This window comes from Alosa pseudoharengus, unplaced genomic scaffold, assembly GCF_046254945.1.
Source record: "Alosa pseudoharengus isolate Yale_2024_CS ecotype anadromous, Long Island Sound unplaced genomic scaffold, YU_APseudo_1.1 YU_APseudo_1.1_scf_22, whole genome shotgun sequence".
Classification (NCBI taxonomy): domain Eukaryota; kingdom Metazoa; phylum Chordata; class Actinopteri; order Clupeiformes; family Clupeidae; genus Alosa; species Alosa pseudoharengus.
This window is the reverse complement of record NW_027468680.1, coordinates 31,678,164-31,693,168: the sequence shown is the minus strand read 5'-3', so window position 1 is coordinate 31,693,168 and position 15,005 is coordinate 31,678,164.

The window sequence follows — 15,005 nt, the reverse complement described above, 5'->3', positions numbered from 1 at the left end:
TTTGGTGTGTGAATTTCAATATAGGTCTAGCAGGTTCTTGCATAAAATAGTCAAGATTGTTACTTATTTAAACATTTATTGGCTATAAAAATGATCAAAGTTTTATTTAGCCTATTCACTGCAGTAGACCGGCATCACTGTATGAAACATTACAAAAACATGAAACATGACATATTACATAGAACTGTAAATCATCTGATCATCTTATATTTACAGATATCTAGGCTATATATAACATTTATTTTATATTTGGCCTGTAATAAAATCATGTATTGAACAATTTAACCACAGCTCAGCTTTAAGAAACTCAAATAGCCTAGATGCATGCTTAGCATTTTGTGATCATTAGGCTAAGGCTACTTTCACAAACTAAGTCAGCTGTCCTCTGATTTACCAATATCTAGGCGATATTTGTAACATTTATTTTGTATTTGGCCCGTTATGAAATCATGTGGAACAATTTAAACACATTGTAAAACTTAAAGCCGAAATTTGGAGACATCCATGCATGTCGAAATTTACTGCAAATTCAAAACTGGATTACTCTGGAACGGCTAACTGTACAGGGGACTGATTTACACCTTTGTGTTCGGTAAGGTCTGCTGTTTATTTTGATATTAGGTTTGTCGTGTGTTAAAAGAAGGGTTCGTGAAGTATTCCACCGAGATGAATGGGTTGGGAGATCATGGGACGCAAAACCTTCAGTAGAATGTATGATTAAATTGAATTATTATTTTTATTTACTTTTCTCGCGAACCGTTCAACTAAGCAATTATCGGGTAACATCGTTTAAAAGCTGAGAAAAAGCTCTTTCGTGTGATACTTGTGATGTCTGTGTGATGAATAGGCTACTTCGCGAGTAGTTCAACTGAGATGAATGGAATTTGGACGCACTTTCTTTCTTGCGCTGTCACTTTCTCCACTGCGTAAAATACTCAATTTTGCGCTGTGAATGCTTAGATTATTTTGACAGGCCACACAGGCTAAATAAAAATCGCTATTAGTAGGACGCAAAGCAGAATATTGAAAAAGGGGGCACCAAGGCCACCGTGGCCTGTAAACCTCTGATTTTCAAAGGGGCCTCACGGCCAACGCAAGAGGCAACGACGTGGCCGCCGTGAAATTCCTACCCTGTTTGGGGGTTTATGTCTGTATTTCTCCTAAGTTATAAGTCTAAAGTTAGCGTCTTTATCGTGACATGTTTCCCTTTTAGTTCTCCCTCGTGTGTGATCCTTTTTGTGTGGGGGGCTGCGTCCACCCCTGTATGTGTAGCGTGTGTGTGTACTTGACCTGCTCCGTGTGTATTGCTCTCGTTCTCAGCTAATAAACCTTTTGATTGGACAACTGTCTGTATCGCTATCAAATCGTTACAATACCTTCACCGCTCGCAGCCATTTTTCCACACCTGTGGCCTCCTCGTGGTTGCTGCTAGGGATGTGACACTCGAAGCTGACTTTTTGAAACAGTGTCGAGCTTCCGAAACGCAAGTGTTTCGAAGTGTGGTTCAAAACGCCCATGTCACGTGACCATGGCTTAGTGAGGCTTCGTGGTGTTTCAATTTGGTTTGGACAGGTGCACAGCCTTACCCCGCGAGCCAATTACCCGAGTAAACACCTGTTTGATCTAAATTACAAAGTCCCAGAATGCTTAAAAGTCATTCAAACACATCCTATCTTTGTGGGTTTTTTGTGAGGAGAGAGATTTTGAGAGATATAGCGACATAGAGACATATAGAGATATAGCGATTTATAGTGCATTCTTGTGATTGATAGGTTAGTGATATAGATTAGTTGACAGGCTAGAGACAGACAGTGAGCGATAGTTTAGATAGTCTAGTGACGTTAATATTTAGATAGTAGCAGAAGTAAAAAAAATATATGACTGATGCCTTTATTTCAAGAACAGCTGACCCTTTGAAATACTGGCAGGAGAGGAGAGTGGTTTATCCAAACCTAACTGTGATGGCCAAAAAATATTTGTGCATGCCAGCAACAAGTGTGCCTTGTGAAAGAATTTTTTCCAAGGCTGGGGAGGTTTATTCAAAAACAAGAAACAGATTGAATGCCAAGACGGCAGAACAACTGTTATTCCTAAATAAAAATGTATGTTGACATACAAAAAATGTGTTGTTTATTTTTCCCATGTTGTACCTGTTTAGTCTAACCTGCTTCACATGTATCCTTTATTTCCCTACAACATGTTCCCAAAAAAAACCCTGGGCCATAAGCATAGCCTACATTTTAAAACCATTGTAGCATTTTCCTCTCCAGCATATTCCAAAGGATAATGTACTAGGAAACTGAAATAACAAAACATCTAACTGGCAGATATAAAAATATTCTAGTTATTGAAGGCATATAATCTGACATTTCTAAGCACCAGCAGGGAATCAAACACCGGACGCTCTGGCCGAATGCAAGTGTGTTAACCACTCAACCACGTGGCTGTGGACGAAATCTTGCGTTCCATGTTGGCTATTTATATTCTTCGTCTGAAGCAGTCGTGCTTCACGGTCAAAATGTGATGGTGACATCTAGTGGCTAGTTTTGCTAACATGGAGTTACGGGTGTCGGATTGTTTCGAAACCTCGACACATTCCGGCGCAATTGCTTCGAACGTTTCGTTGTTTCACAAAGCCTCGTTCTGCCCATCCCTAGTTGCTGCCGGTCCCGGCAGGCCAAGCGTGTTGCAATTTGATGACATAATGACCTATCGCAATATGCCGGTATAACAAAAATCTCTTATCGCATACCGCTTATACCGTTTATATCGCCCAGCCCTAGTTTTAATATTTTTTTTGCTGTATTTTATTTACATCTATTCGAATTAAGGAATACACACCAAAAAGTTAAGATTGAAACTAATAAAACCAAGTTTTAAAAAAGCGTATTCAGGTTGTGTATAGCTAGTGTTTTTTTGTAAAGTAGCCTAACTAAGTAAAGTAATTAGTAAAGTAACTAATTACTTTTGAAAATAAGTAATCAGTAAAGTAACTAGATTACTTTCTTGGATAAGTAATCAGTAATCAGTAACTAATTACTTTTTCCAAGTAACTTGACCAACACTGCACGTAAGTGCGCATAGGCCTACTTGAAGCTGACCTACAGTATTTGTATGTGTGCTTCAAATAAACACATTTATCTGTTTTCAACGTTATGTAGCAGAATTACTTGGCTATGGAACCCAAATCTTGTTTGCGCTGGAGAGAGCATGCACAAACTTGTAGGCTTTATGGTACCAGCCAATTCAGTAACTCAAGACTTCAAGGCCAACGTTTTTAAACAACAAACAAAATACTAACATAACGGTGAAGTGGTTCGTTTTTTCCTGGTTTATTTTTCCAAAAGCATCTCCCCTGTCCCAATGGCAGGTGCCTTTTGTGGGATAAGCACCTGCTAACAACAGTCCATCATACGTGTGCCTGCATTTCGTTGAGTGGCAGCCTAAATGATAATCTGCCATTCATTACATTACATTACATTACATTACATTTGGCTGACGCTTTTTTAGCCAAAGCGACTAACAACATGGTAAACAGTTTAAGTTTTAGAGCAATTCTCAACAATTTTAGGACAATTTAAAAAACATTAGAGTACAGTAAGAATAAGTGCATCAGTGAGTGCTGTTTTTAACAGTTACTTGTCAGTTTAAGACGGCTGGTGAGTGCTAGGATCAGTAAGACTTGTTGTAAGTGTTGCTATGAGAGGAGATGTTCTCTAAAGAGCTGGGTCTTCAGGAGTTTTCTGAAAATGGAGAAGGATGTCCCTGCCCTTGTAGGAACTGGCAGTGCGTTCCACCAACGAGGAACAACAGATGAGAAAAGTTTGGATTGGCTTGAGCGTACCGGTGGTAGAGCTAGACGTCGTTCGTCAGAGGAGCGCAGCGGTCTGGAGGTAGTGTAAGTCTGTATGATAGCATTCAAGTAGGTGGGAGCAGAACCGGAGACTACTTTGTAGGCAAGCGTTAGAGCCTTGAATTTGATGCGGGCCGCCATAGGTAGCCAGTGTAGCTGGATGAGCAGCGGGGTAACATGTGCCCTTTTGGGTTGTAGACCAGGCGCGCCGCCGCGTTCTGGATCATCATTCACATGCCATTTATGTGCTCCTGCAAACTAGTCAAATACTGTATGTGTCTATTGCATTTACGTAAAGTGCTTAGAATAAAGTTGGGTTTTCTTCTTTTCATTTTCTCTAGCTAGGCATTATTCATTCTCAACAAATATCGGGCTCAGCAGTGAGGTCATGAGAAGGCTATCAATTAACAGAAAACCGACTGTGTTGGCTAACAATTTATTAAATACTCTTATATTATACTGTAATACTGTTATTGTCATCAATGATGTTGTTGTACTACCTTTTCAGCGCCTTCTGCTTATGATGATTTGGTCTTTTGAATTCCTTTGGCCTTGCGATGCGGTTGTAGGCCTACATCAATGTGTCTCTTGCGGTTCCCTTCATGTATTCTATCACAACGCTGTCTGCCCTCATGTAGCTCCGCGATGTCTTCGTCTTTCCAGGTCGGAGATTTTCTGGACAGCATTATGCCACTCCATCATGGTCATGACCCTGGCATTTAAGTGCTCCCGCCACATGGACGCACAAAATAAACGTCATTGACACGTCCTCACGTGGTGAGAATCTTAACCGCATGTTCTCTGCTTCGTTCAGACATAGCTCATTTACATAATGTGCGGAGGAAATACTAGGAGGGGAGCAGTAGAACAGTCGGCTAAGTTCGGACTTCCATATGACCGTTTATGTTCTTCAGATATACCGTTTAACATCCGCAGAATGCTAACCATGTTAACCACTTAGCTAACTTAGCTAATCATTTTTAGCAGTTTTGCTAAAAATGCTAACAATGTTAGCAATGTTAACCATGCTAACTAACTACAGTGGGTAAGAGGCATAGTTGATGACAAGTAACAGTTACAATGGCTGAACAGTTAAAAAGTTCAGTAGTTTAAAGGGTTAAATTGTTTAACAGTGAAATGTTGTAGTGAGGACTTTTATTTTGAAACAGTTTTTGGCAGAGGAAGCAGTTGAACAGGGTGTGTAGTCTTAAAGGTCCAGTATGTAGGAAATAATGGCAAATAAACTGTAACCATTCCAAAAATGATCACCATATGTTGTCAGAGAGTAAGGAAACACGATGAATTGAAATAATGGCTTATTTGACAACACTACTCTAACCCGTAAAACCCCTAAAACCCATGAAAAAAAATGAGTTACGGGGCGGAATCTCTTGGAATTTTCGTTTATGTTTTGAACGATTAATTGTAGAATAGTGTATTAACTAGAAAAGCATTTCCTGAAGGAAATACAGTGCATGAAAATGCAAAAATATGATGAGTTCATATGGTTGAATTATTTGCTTGGTATATAAGGTTTACTATAGTTGGAATGACTGAACAGTTAAATAGGTTGATAATTGAAATGGTTAAATTATTTAGGCAGATAGTTGACGATAACTAACAGTTGGAATGGCTCCAATGTTTGCTAGTAGTTATGCTAACTATGTTAAAGATAATAATGGTAACCAAGTAACTATGCTAACTAGCATGCTAACAATATTAAAATGTTAACTATGCTAACCATATGACTTAGCTAACCTAGCTAATAATTTTTATTAGTTATGATAACTATGCTAATTAACATGCTAACATGCTAATTATGTTAACCATGTGACTTAGCTAACTTCGCTTATCATTTTTAACAGTAATGCTAACTAGCATGCTAACATGCTAGCATGCTAACATGCTAACCATGTGACTTAGCTAACTTAGCTAATCATTTTTAGCAGTTTTGCTAAAAAATGCTAACTAGCATGTTAACATGCTAGCATGCTAACTATGCTAACCATATGACTTAGCTAACTTAGCTAATCATTTTTAGCAGTTTTGCAAAAAATGCTAACTAGCATGCTAACATGTTAGCATGCTAACTATGCTAACCATGTGACTTAGCTAACTTAGCTAATCATTTTTAGCAGTTTTGCAAAAAATGCTAACTAGCATGCTAACATGTTAGCATGCTAACTATGCTAACCATGTGACTTAGCTAACTTAGCTAATCGTTTTTAACAGTTTTGCTAAAAATGCTAACTAGCATGCTAACTAGCATGCTAACATGCTAACTATGCTAACCAAGTTACTTAGCTATCTTAGCTAACTAGCTACAGTGGGTAGGAGTCATAGTTGATGACAAGTAACAGTTACAATGGCTGAACAGATAAAAGTTCAGTAGTTTAAAGGGTTAAATTGTTTAACAGTGAAATATTGTAGTGAGGACTTTTATTTTGAAACAGTTTTTGGCAGAGGAAGCAGTTGAACAGGATGTGTAGTCTTAATAGGGCCAGTTTGTATGCTTAAAGCCTGAGACTGGCAGTTGATGCAGCTGGCCCGAACACCTGCCATAGGATTCTAATTGCTTAACGGCTCTATTGTGATGTCATCAGCCCATGTTAAGTCTATGGGGAAATTTTGAACAGTTTTTAATTAATAGTTTAAAAAGTATAAAAGTTACATGTCCTAAGTAAGACCTACGTAACATAGTTTGAATGAAGTTTCTACGTTAAGCGGTTGAAGCTGCATTAATTGCGTTAGAAGAAGAAGAATAAGAAGCCTAGGAAGAACAGTACAGTGCATTTTCATGCACTGTAATAATGGGCTAGCGCGTCCTCCTATTTGGGTTGCCAAATTAGCAAAGGCCAACTGTCAACAGCTGTCAGTTGTAGTTATGAACGCCTACGAGAGGCAGGTACATTTCCAAAATTAAAACAAGAAACAAATTAAGTGGACATCGGAGGAGCTTCCTGAGATGGTGACATCTTCGTCAAATGAAGAATATCAAGTCTGACGCAGAGCTGGCCATATTTCTCCACAACAGGTAGCCTAGGCTAAACTTCATCTGCATCGCTAACTTCAGCTAAATGTTCAGCTATGTTAGCCTACGTTGGTTAGAGGTATTTTTTGTTTTCACTGTTTCCGTAATGTGTAGCTGGGTCATGGTTGGAGAAACGTTTAAGCAGCTGCAGGTCAACTAACGTTAGCTAAGTCTTCATTAAATCTGGCAACCCAGAAGAGGCTCGCGTCTGGTAGTCTTGAGAACGTTCACCAGTGTTTTGATTTTGGCCTACAGAACGTTCGGTAACAATCCTACAAATCGCACCTTTAATAGAGCCAGTTTGTATGCTTAAAGCCTGAGACTGGCAGTTGATCCAGGTGGCCGGAACACCTGGCCTAGGATTCTAATTGCTTAAGGGCTCTATTGTGATGTCATCAGCCAATGTTAAGTCTATGGGGAAATTTTTAGTAGTTTTTAATTAATAGTTTAAAAAGTATAAACGTTACAAAGATGAAACATACATTGCCTGGGTGTCCTAAGTAAGATCTACGTGACAACGTTTGAATGAAGTTTCTACATTAAACGGTTGAAGCTGCATTAAACGCGTTAGAAGAAGAAGAAGAAGAAGAAGAAGAAGCCTAGGAAGAACAGTACAGTGCATTTTCATGCACTGTAACTACAAATGTAATGCCAGAGGAATTACAATAGTGGATGGAAAGCTGCTGGCTTAATGTTGGTGGGGAGATTCCTGATACAAACCCTCGTACCAAAAAACCTTGTGTGTCAAGGCGTTCTTGAGATATAACACTCAAGTGTTTTTGACCTTGACATTTGACCTCCAACATCAATTCTCCTCATCTTTGAGTCCAAACAAACACTCATACCAAATTTCAGGCATGTATGTCAAGACATTCTTGAGATATCACGCTCAGAGCAGAGCGGTAGAAAAACAGAGTGGCGACACTCCCATAGACTTCCATAGGAAACAATGGCGGCGCTTTTTCAGGGCTACTTCGGCGTTATGCAGAGCTCAAAAGTTCCTAACTTCCTAGACATTCACGGCTTTAGCCCCATTCACTTCCATTGCTTTCTGCCTGATATTGTCAGTGGTAAGTAGACGAAGGTACAACGTTTTTTCAATTGGCATATGCATTTCCTATACCAACTGCACTAGTAGATAGCAGCTACTGGTATTGTTCTTTGAGGTTTTTGTGCTGCTTGTTTAACTGATATTTATTGCTTAAATGTTGTCCGAAATTTTAAGCCAAAAGTTAGCCTGCTAACCTTGATGTGGAGAGAGGCTAGCTTAAAGATAATGTTCCTACGTCAATAATGAATTTTGTAGTAGGGCAACTTTAGATGATAGGTTGGTTGTCAACAGGTTATGTTTAATGCTATAGTTTTCAAACCTGATTACGTTAGCTTACTGGCTTACGTTAGCTAGCAGTCAGCTCATTCACATACATAGTGTTAACGTTAGACATGCTATGAGGGGGAACACAAACTTTATCTTGATAAAATACATTTCATACAGCATGGTAACTCTATATTCAGATGTGCTAGTTATCAATGGGTTTGTGATTAACGCTCTTCAGGTGAAAAATGGATGAAATGAATGTGATTATTGTCTTTAAACCTGATATAGATTAGCTTGCTAGATGGCGAGTTTTATGGCGTTATGAACTGAACCGTGGGCTGAATATGACATAAAGTAGGCTAGCGTCCACGACTCGTGAACGAGGGGATTTCAGTTATGAATTTCAGGGGAAGCAGTAGGAGCAAAACCTAGACTATTATAAGTTATTGTTGTTGTTACTGGTGCGTGGCTCTTGTGTCCTTTGCCAGCCCAGTCCTGTCACTGTTCCAAACGGGACAGTGGCACAAGCAGTAGGCGAGTGTGGTCGTGGGACAGTATAGCGTCTGTATAGTACCCCACAGTAGGAGTTTTTGCTCCAACTGATAGTTTTCAGTAATTTTACATTTCGTGTTGGTGTTCTTGGTGTAATAATTTTGATTGCTTTATAGGGCTGTAACGATATACGATTCGAAACCGAAATCGCGACATTCATATCCACGATACTGTGTGGCGGTGTGAAAAGGCAGAATCGCGACACACCCTTTCTAGTGTTTCACGCAGTGCTTTGCAGCTTACGCGGCCGCAAAAGCAACCACATCTCCCGCTTTACTTATCGGTAGCCTACGTTGTCCAAAAACAAATAAATAAATAAATAATAATTTCATACCTCTCCTTGCGTTCATTGTAGACTATGTGTGCAACCAAACAGTATAGAAGTAAACCCCCTCTCCTTGCCCCGCTCTCTCTCGCTCCCTCCCTCTCTCTCCCTCCCTCTCCTGCTCAATGAACACGCGCGACTTAAATAAAACATTTAAGCAAGGACGCATAGAAGACGACTAGCTAAATTACTATTAAATCCGCTTAGCATCATCAGCATGCTGCACATATATTTTTTAAACTCTTGCATTGAAGTTGACTGATCATCTCAATACCAACGTTTCCCAAAAGGGCCTGTCCCAAGGAGAACAAGTATTACCTTGAAACTTAAACACACATGGGGAAACTGAACAGTCCAATCAGTAGACTATGATAGCATAGTTGGCTAGCTTAGCCTACTTTGTTTACAATATTTCCAGGCTTCAACCAGACAGCTGAATTAAAGACGTAGAGTTGTAATAAAAAAAATAGTAGGCCTAGGCTATAGGCTAATCTGCATAAAGTGTGCTGTCATAAAATCAGTCATTCAGAAAAATATTTTTATATCAGGATATAAAATATTAGATATATTGTAATCCTCTGGTGTTCTAAGGGAGGCTATTAAAATGTTATTTAATAAAAAATAAAAAAGCCCCCCCCCCAAAAAAAAAAAAAAAGAAAAATCGAGATTCGTATCGAACCGTGGGTCAAAAATCGTGATACAAACCGAATCGTGAGGTTGGTGTATCGTTACAGCCCTATTGCTTTATCTGCCAAGTAATTTGTCAAATACATAGCGAAGTTTGCATGGAAGAGACTGACGTGACAAGATGGCATTGCCTTTCATTAGGTCAGTGATCTTTGTAAGTAGGACAAATGTCTTTTTTTGGATAACTGAAAAGTGTAGTCAGGTTAATAGGGCATAGATCATCATTCTTCATGTTATTGTTGTAGTTTTTTGGACTTGTGGCACCCCCAACCAGCCTTGCAAATGGTTGGCTGTGTATGGGTATGTAAAACTCTTGCTGGCCTCTTGCTGGAGATGGCCTCTTGCTTAGGTTTCTGCTACTTACTTAATGTGTTGTCCCAAGTATAATAAACTTTATTACAGGCTCAAGGCCCACAGAAGACAATACTGTACACAGATCAATAAAACATCACACATTCATATATACACATTCTATACAGCAACAACAGAAGAATAGAGCTAATAAAGGCACAGATACCAGTGTTCCCATATTTTTGACATGTACCTCACAGAGCTACGACTTGGATCTACTATCTGAACAATAAGCTCATTCATGGATCAGTCCAGCCTGTTCATAAACTTGAAAGTGAGATTTCTCACCAAAGCCAAGCAAAGAAAGTAGTTAAACCCAGCCTACAGAACAGCTGGTTTGCCCTGGTACTTCTTGGTTTCTTCAAGAGAATCCTGAGACAGTCATTATAGGCTACTTTTAGCTTAAGCAGGCTCTCCTTCTTATATCTAACCCAGAGAGGAGCTGTGTAAAGAGGGGAGCAGTAAGTTCGAAACAGGTTGATTTTAACATCTGTAGTGCAGTGATGGAATTTTCTAGCCAGCATGTTGGCTTGGACATATAGCACTCTCCTTTGTCTGCTCATGTCAGCATCATCCTCCAGTGTATCTGTTAGGATGTGCCCCAGATATTTTGTGGTATTAGCTACTCCCAGCTCTTCTCCAGATAGATAGAAAGAAGGGAATTTAATGTTTAAATCATCTTTTGTTCTACATATCATAACCACACTTTTCTTTGCATTATATTTAATATCAAATTCTACCCCATAATCAGAACAGATATTAAGTAGCTGTTGGAACCCACTGCTGCTTGGTGATAGAATGGTTAGGTCGTCTGCATATAAGAAATGATTAATCAACATTTCTCCAACCATACAGCCGGTCAGTAGCACTGCTTCGGAGTGGGTAAGACTGTTTTTAGTGGCAGGCTAGCACATACCGTTGACTTGCGCTAGCCTAGCACCTGCAAACTCTGCAATTAGAAGGACTGGATGAAACGTGTTGAAAACGGTCTCCACTGATAAATATCACACTTGCTTACTTGGAAATGAGGTCCTATGTCCAAAATCCTGAACCACCCCTTTAAGAATAATAAAAATCTTTCCATTGAAATTAAATTCTAATCCAATGGCCCAGTCCACGTTGAAACGCACAACTTTCACCATAGAGTCATATTTTACATTCCACAAGATCGCCACACCTCCAGCAATCCTACCTTTTACGATCTTGGTGCTGAGGTCAGTAGTTGATTCACCAGCACCATGGAAGTCGGGGTGCAGTCCAGACTCCATACACTGAGTGTTACCTGCTCTGTTCTCTCCCTCTATTCTCCACTGTGCCTGTTCTTCTTATCCAGGACCAAGGATGCAGAGGACAAGAAGGGTGTGTGATATATGACTGGAATGGTCAGATAAGATCATTTTTTATGTTTGAGGTCCACACGATGGGGCCCTTACACAAACGGAGTTGTGTTGATCCAGCATCTTCCACACCTCCCATAACACTCCCGACTCCAGTCTAATGTTGCATCCTCCTTACCATGTCCCTCTTATAGGTGTACAGAGTACACTGAGGGCTACCCATCCCTTCCACATTGTGTCTTTTGTGTAGTTCACACACAAGTGTTGTTCAAACTTGAAACTGAAATCTTTTTATTTTTTGGAAACCTAAATGAGTGTCAGACCTCCTTTTTATGTTGCAGTGTCACCATACCTTCCTCCCAGTCTTTTTTGCATTTGTTCCTGTTCTTGTTTTAAACACACATTGAAAACTTAATACTTTGAAAACATGTATCAGTCATCCTTTTCATAGTCTCACCAGCCGGCTGAAATATAAGTTATAAGTATTTTATTGAAATAGTTGATTGCTTATTGAGTTACAAGTGTGTTATTGAAACAGTGGGTGTCTTATCTTGCAGTATTAATCAAAATTTTCACATTTAAGTTGTTATTGATTCTTATTTAGCCTATGTGTTTTTGACATGTTTATGGCTTAGTCTTAAAATGTTACCAAGGCTGTGTGGTGGCCACCTTTATGCTATTTCTCTAAAAGAACTGAACAGATTTAATGCATTGATCAAACTTTTAGGCTATTAGGCTACTGAATGCCAATATTTATATATTTGATAGACGTTTATTGCTAGTTTTACAATGATCAAAGTTGTGTGGTAGATTTGGGGGGGGGCACCTTCATCTTCATCTCACCAAACGAACTGAAAAGGACACTGGATCTAATGTCCACACACAAAAAGGATACAAAATGCATAGCCTACGTTTTGACAATGTAAGTAAAGTATAGCGTGATACAGGCAAATGTAGGAATCCAATAACCGCTCATGTCCAAAGAACATATTTTAGATCGATGTTGCAAACTAATTATATTCGCAATGTATAATTGACACTATAATGCAAGCATGCTAACACGTAATAACACTAGTTTTTGGTTTGTTGTAATGTTTCCCGTTCAATAACGCACTCGCTGCTGTCTTTCCCATTGAAATAACACGACACGCAAAGAGCTGTTTGGAACTGTTGGAGCGTACGTGAACCACGTGACCGCATGGCGACGACTTCAAAGAGTGTTGCAACTCTCTTGTTCTATGGCTCTGGCTCAGAGTATTCATGGACTTGACCTTTGACCTCTAACATCAACTCACTTCATGTTTGAGTCCATACAAACACTTGTACCAAATTTGAAGCATGCGTCAAGCCGTTCTGAAGATATAATGCGCAAAGCATTAGATATGGATGTGACTTATTTTGACACACGGGAAACACATAAACAGGATGTGTAGTTTTAGGGAGCACCAGATTGTATGCATTAGAAGCTGAAATAGTTGAATTCACAGGTGACACATGTGCCAGTGTTCTGATTAGCCCGGGAACTACTCTGGGAGCTTTTAAGCGCAGCTGCCTTTAGGCCATTATGACATCACAGCCATTGAAGTGTATGGGGGAAAAAATGAGCTTTTTAACATTTTTAATCCCCTATTTCTCAAAAAGTATAAACTTTAAAAAAAATCTGAAATAATAACTCTCTTGTCCAACAGAACGGTTATTTCAACATGTCTGTATGTTAAGCGGTTAGAGTCGCATTAATTCTTGAAAAAGGTAAAAAGAAGAAAGGTTATAAGAAGAAGCCAGGAGATTTCAAGATAGTGGATTCCATCCACTATAATAATAAGAAGAAGCCAGGAGATTTCAAGATAGTGGATTCCATCCACTATAATAATTAATTAGCAAATGTGTTATAAATAGGCTACTTTTTTTGCATCATAGCAGATCAAATGTTCATAATAATATAATAACATCCGACATATACAAACTCTTTACACACTCTCTCTCTCACACACACACACACAAACAATAGGCTCCAATCTGTATACAGTACATGTTGATAGCTCAGCTGTGTTTTTGGTCAATGTGGACCACAGTGGTCTACAGACAATGAGCTCCAATGACTCTGCAGTGACAGATACCAAGTGGTTGCTGTGGTTAAAACCATATTGCTGATTTTTATCAAGTCATTGGATGTGGTTTATTTCTGTAATTTTGATAGTCACAAAAGACCAACCTCATGAAAATGATTAATACACTTAGTGCAGCAGATTAATGGCATATTTCAAGAGAATCGTTCAAATTGGTATAGAAGCATGAAATTTGGCACAGATACTCTCTAAGGGTCACTTTTTTGGGAAAAAGACGCTGGCCACCCAAAAATTCAACATGGCGGCCATTTTTATAAGATGGCCGCTATTTCTGTCAAATGTCATTATGTCAATCGTTCAAACAGTGATGTAGGCATAACATTTTGTGAAAATACTCTCTTAAGAATGTTTTTTTTTTGGAAAATGTCCTTGTCCCTCAAAAATTCAAAATGACAACCATTTTTCAAGATGGCCACCATTTCTCTTGAATCCTTACATCAATTTTTCAAATGGTGATGCTATAGATGTAGTTAGATAGCCGCACCTGAATTGACAGGTTGTGCCAGCACGGGAGAGCCGAGCCAAGGGTAAGCGGGGCAATACATGACTTGTTCATGTATGCTTACCTGGAAGGTTTACAGATCACACGGGACTTAAATGGCACTGGATGAATGATCTGGCTAGGTGTAGGTGACCCAAACCTAGTTGTATCCCATACTTGAATGTGTAATATGTCTATGATTGAGGTGGTAAAAGGATAACCCCTCGGCCTTAATCAGACAACAATCCCCCAAAATGGCAAATGAAAATCCCATGTCAGCCAAGAGATCAACTGATTGAATGAAATGTTGGCCACAAAGAAACCCCTCCTATCACCACCTACCCATCATGTTTCTCAACATGATGGCTATAAAATGATTGCCACCAACATTTCACTCTTTCACAATAGTGACCTAGAGATCCTTGAGAAGTTTGTGATCCTGCTATATGATTGATCAAGCACAGCTGTCAGTGTAGATGAGGCTAGACTTGACATGTTTGCCCGAAAGCAGAGGCCATATGAAGCCATTCCTCCAACAAGGGCAGCTCTGCTACAACACACTAAACGTGCTGCATATCAGACAGGCTGCATATGGGGTCAAGCAACCCAGTGTCAGTCAGAAGCAGAGTCCTGCTGACTGGAGATGAAAAAAGCTTGGTGAACAATGGGGGGTCTTCTGGACAGCAAATGCCCCAGTTGCACAAAGTTCTGAACAGCTAGCCAAGTGTGGCTGCAAATCAGAGTGCCGTGGAGGATGCAAATGTTTTAGATTGGGTTTCACTTGCACAGAACTGTGCAATTGCAAATGTGAATAAAAAAGTAAGTTTGCAGTGGGCGAGAGCCGATTTCCTGATTCTGGACCATGATGTATATGAACACCTTCCTGGATATGTTGCCCCCAATACAACACTTGCTGACTGCCAAGCAGGGAGGCATTGGCTACC